We start from the raw sequence: 5,537 nt of genomic DNA, 5'->3' as shown, positions 1-5,537 counted from the left end.
GCCATTGTGTATGTAGTAAAAAAAGACAAGATATTTATGTGCCAGGTGAAGAATAACTGCAATCAAAATCAAATCATGTAAACCTTGAGCATGCTTCTTTGGCTACAACTGCAGACTTCAAGTAGACATTTTGCGTGGGTGAAGTTATGAAATAAGAGGTGAATTTACTGCAAACTGCTGCAGTTAATGGGCTCTGTAGGCAGACATTCTGTACGTTTAGAAACTAGCTAAAGGCAAGTGCATGCTTTGGTTCTTGCTTTTTACCAGTTCTTTCATGCAGCTGATGGCTTTGTTGAAGCCTTCCTGCATTCTGTGGTTAGGGAGAGGAAACCATGAGCTTTGCAGTACTCCAGACAAAGATTGTGACATGATTTAAAACCGAGCGAAAGTCAGAAGTGGGTGCTTGTGGATTAATTTCTTTCAGTGCCATGGCTGGCATGTGGGAGAGTAGCCCAAAGCAACTGCTGTTGGGTCGTGTCAGTTATCAGGACGACTTTCGCATTGAATTAAACTGGCACTGGGGACTTGTGAAGGAAGGGCACGAAGGGTCTTTACATGGTAGCTCCTGCCCAGTCTTTGCTACCCACCATTTTCCATAGAGCTGTAATGATCAAGTGGCTGCCCTCTTGATTGTGGAAGATGTACTGTTGAAGGGTCCAATACAAATGGTATTCAAATACCATCTCATGTCTGCCAAGTACGTGTAAACCTAGCTCTCTTTCAGAAGCTGCAGTTGGAATTACTGAAAGTACAGACATGATGTACTTTTTTCTTTTTCTTTTTTTCTAAGGTCATCTCTCTCTCAGCTAGCCTGTGGGCATAGTAATTCTGTGATCTGGTTTTGGTTTCTTTCATGGAAGCCAAGTCTTTCCCGAGTGCACAGAGTTCTCTGTCAGCTCTTCTCATTTTTCAGTCTGACTCAAAATGTGCTTCAGTTTTGAAGCTACTATGCACTGAAAAAAAGAAAAGACATTTTACATAGATTCTTTTTTTCCCTCTTCTATTACTTATCTCCCTGTATAAAGTAGTAGAATTAGTTGAGAGGACAAAAACAGAGTTCTAAAATTGTTACCCATGTCGACTTTATATAAACAACATTTGTAAAAGAATATTGATTGAAAACGAGGTGCCGTTATCACTACTGTTCAGATGATCAATGTGACACGTTTCAGCTGCTCACAACTTTGCTTCAATCCAAAATTTCAGTGATTTAACCCAATCGAAAAGTGAATATCCCAGCTGCCCAGAGGAGCTATGGATGTCCCCTTCCTGGAGGTGCTCAAGGCCAGGTCTGATGGGGCTTTGGGCAGCCTGATCTGCTGGAAGGTATCCCTGCACATGGCATGCTTGGAACCAGATGATCTTTGATGTCCCTTCCAACCCAAACCATTCTATGGATAAAATTACAGACGTATCATCATGTCTGCTTTTGCATATAAACACAAAGCCCAAATCTCTGGTGGCAGAAATTGAGAAAATTTGATATTTTAAGCATAGCAATAGCAACTTTGGTATTTCTAGAAGGCAAAACTGTAGCACTGCTATACACTGTTTGAAGGCTGCTCTGAAAGTAATGCCTCCTATTCTGTGATATTGGTCCACGATGTCAGAGACAGAGGTTGATGGGATGGCAATGGAGGCTGAACCTTCCCACCAATATCCTGTTGCGTGCTGTTGCCATGTGGCTTTACAGCAGCAGATAAGTGATCTGATGGAATCGTGCCTGGTGCAGGAGTGCATATGGAGCAAAAGTGTGGAACTGAATCCCTCCACGTGGAAAAAAAATGGCACCCATTGACATTCACTGATGTTTGCTGAGCGTTTACGGAGACCAAACAGTGGATGTGAACACAGTGAGGGGTGGGTGCTGTGTTTGAGCAGTGTGACAGAGGCTGACCTCCTCTGGTGGAGTTTTTTTACAAGCGTGGCACACAGACTCTTGTTCATTGCTGATGAAAATGCATTGCTAATGGTGGTGACTGTGTTGAAATAAGGAGGCACTGGTTGGACTTGATGATCTTTAAGGTTTTTTCCAACCTGAGTGATTCTATGATTACTTTCAGAGCAACCTGTGTGCTATTTAAAGTGAGGTTATGTTTGCATGGAAGCAGTTGGAATGAAATTAGTCCATGGGCGTTGTGTGTGAGAGTTTACAGATGTTGGCTGAAGCAGGACTTCTTGCAGAAAGACTCAGATCAGCTGAGGACATCCTTTTCCTCCCAGAAGAGAGAGGTTCTCTGCTTTCTGGAGTGCTCTTCCAACTTATGGCTCAGAGTCAGCAAGCAATTACTGGTAACAGCACTTCTGAACTTTCCTCATTGGGATTTGGTGCTTTTGGGTAGGTACTTTTTGACACTATTCATTGTAATAATAAAAAATAAATACATTATTGTTTGGGAACAAAGACCAGGATGCATCTCCTTCCGTTGGTTGTTTGTTAATTGCCAAGGAATTTTCTGTGTTCAGCAAGAGCAGCCGACTGAGGCAAAAGTCCCCAGTCACAAACAAACAAGAACTGGTTGGTTCTCCTTTTCGACTGCTGGTTTGCATGTATGTGAAACTCTGTATAAAGCAAGGAAGTTAATTTCTTTTTCTATTACTTTTACTAGAGCACAGAAATGATGTGAAACTGCCTACTGAAGCTACTGTTGCAGAAGTGACTTGGGATTTCCCCTGTGTATTGGGATTTTATTATGATCCCACCTTATTATAACCCGTTTTTTCCTGCTGGGAACTCTCGTTTTAAGTCATTGCTATATTTAAACAAGTATATAACAGGCTGCGTACCGTCATTCTTGTTGATCTCAGTGGACAAATATTTCAAGGTGAACTGGTAAATCACTGTAACTCCACAGGTCACGTTGTCAAGAGCTCCTGCACTGTATTTTTCCATATTGCAGTGTGGCTTGGTTAATGAGACATAATTAAGTGGATTGATGAGTATTTAATACAACGAATATGTGGCACAAAATAAGGATCAGTACAAGATAGGCGTAGAGGGATAGAATCTTGCAGATCTGTGGCATACTCAACATAAATGATGTTCTTGTCAGAATGTGTAACAATACATAGGCAGATTGAACTGCTGTCAGCTACAGCTTGTTCAAACTCCCATTGTTTGCCTGCTAGGTGATGTTTCTCAGTGAGATTATGTTGTACCAGTATCATCCTTCCCACCCTCTTTGGGTTCTGAGTTCCTTCCAGAGAAGTTCAATGTGTTGACTTCACTTATAATACCTAACAATATTGGGATCTTGAGTGTTCTCACTGCAGGTTGTACCTCTATGTTATGCAGCATGCATCCCACCAAACATTCCCTTTGGTACTGTTGAGTTTCAGTGGAGTTTCAGCATCTGGTGGTGTTTCATCGAGCCGAGCAGCAAGACATTGTAGTGCTTTTCATCAGTGTTTTGTGATGCTCTAAATAGCAATGCTGACAGACACTGAAATACAGATTTTAGACAAGGTTATTTTGATGTGTCTTTTTCAATTCAGCAATCTCCTTTATGTGTCTGGTGATGCTGAGAGATGATATGTCTCAGTGGTTTTAGTCCCAGCTAGTTATGTATTTAAGAGCAGAGGAGCTGTGCTATGAGACTAAAATCAGCCATCTCAACATTAGAAAATGCCATGAGAGCTTTTGTTCAGACTGTGTGACTGTGCTGCTTCTGCAGTATTCTCTCAGTGCTTCCTTCCCTCTGTTAGCACACAGAACGTGCTGAAGGAATGGCTTGGGTCTGAGTTAGAGACTTCTTGTAGGTTACCTCCATTACTTATGGTTCCATGTGCTCTTTTGCCCCACGTCTCCAGCGACACTGGAGAAACTGACTTACAGGATCTTCTCTGACCCCTTGGCTCCATGCAGCACATGGAGATGAGCAGCACAGATCAGTTAGCTGCGGTGAAAATTAGCTAAATATTGGCTAACCTGCTGAAAGAGAAAACTCCAAGTAACTTTATCTTCACCATTTCTACCTTGAACACCTACAACAAAAGGAGATTTTGGATGTTAGAGAGAGATGCATGTAATCAAATCAGCATTTTAATTAATAATAGCGTGCTCATCGAGGCTTTTCCATTTATCTGGTAGGCATCATCCCCTGACAAAAGAACAGAGAAATGGGGTTGTTTGTTTGCTTCGATTTGTTCAATTCTATTACCATTTCAAACTTGCATGGAGGATTATTTTCTAGGAAATCCAGGCAACGTTTAGAGAATGGCAGCATGGGTTTGTTTGAAAGCTGAGATGCTTCTGTGCCACTTACTGATAGGGCTCCTGCTGGAAAGCCCCTATCACTGTATTTGAGATCAAAACACACCAACTCTGAGATGAAAAACGTATTCAGATTGGAACGCTGCTATTAAACACAGGCTCCTCACCTGCTTCTGGCGGCATTTGAAACAGCACTTCTAAACTGTGAGCATTGCCTAACGGTGTATTACTGCACAAGATTAAGACGTTTTCTAGCCCGTTATTTAATTAGGAAAAAGAAGAACGTGGTATTTGGGCATTCAAATGCTTAGCTGTCTCTAGACCTCAGAGGCATATCTACTAAAGTTGGCTTTTCTAATAAGGAACACTTAGACATCGAGAAATAAGCTGATGAAGTGGTGAAAGGAGGTTATATCTAAAGTGTATCTCAAGAATGCAGCATGCAATCTTCAGAAAATGCCTATTTTGACTTTATAAGGTGCTGCTGTTGAGAAAGAAAGGGTTACAGCAGTGAGTTGGAGCTGATATGTACCTCATCCTTGGGTCCCTGTGAACGCTCTCATCTTTGCCTCTCAGTCTCAGTGGCAGTGAGGAAGCTGGCAATGCAATCACCAGTTATCCTACTTTGAATCTTTTCTTTCTTTTTTCTTTCTGCTGATAAGGGTGAAAAGAAGCACAGAAACATGGGTGTGAGAATACACCTCATCGTTTTCCTGGGCACCTCAGTGAGATTTTTCAAGGCAGTCTGCCTTTTTTTGAAGTGGGTAACTTTTACTTTTGATAAAACTTTCAGAGCAGATAAGAAGGCTGCATGTCTCCTTAAACAAACAGAAATCTTTCCATGCCACCAAACGTTATCCAGAGCAGCAAAACGACAAGTATACACCTGCAAGGGATAACTGCCAGCAGCAGGAACTGATTTCACATGGGTTGGAAGGAAGAAGGGATTCATGAGGATGCTCTACGATATACTGGTGTTTAAATGGCAACATGCAGAAGCTAAAGGTGGTGGTTCAGACTTTTCACACACTTGGTTCAACAGCAATAAGGTAGCTGTACTGAAACACTGCACTTCTTCTTGAGAAGTCTCTCGAGGATTGGTTGCTGCTCTGATAGTGGACAGGGCAGGGCTTGGACTCTTGCCTGGACCAAAGCTTTGGGGAGTGCTCTGAGGACAGCCTACGATGCCTCAGATGAATAGGGGCAGTCTGCATTACTGCTCAGCCAGACACATCCTCGGGTAACAGCCCTGATGCATGCATCTGACTCACAGAAACCCAACAGCTCGGGGAGTAGCAATTGAAGTGGTTTTGTTTTGTTCTTT

This window comes from Meleagris gallopavo, chromosome 23 (genome assembly GCF_000146605.3).
Source record: "Meleagris gallopavo isolate NT-WF06-2002-E0010 breed Aviagen turkey brand Nicholas breeding stock chromosome 23, Turkey_5.1, whole genome shotgun sequence".
Lineage (NCBI taxonomy): Eukaryota > Metazoa > Chordata > Aves > Galliformes > Phasianidae > Meleagris > Meleagris gallopavo.
This window is presented reverse-complemented; position numbering follows the sequence as displayed.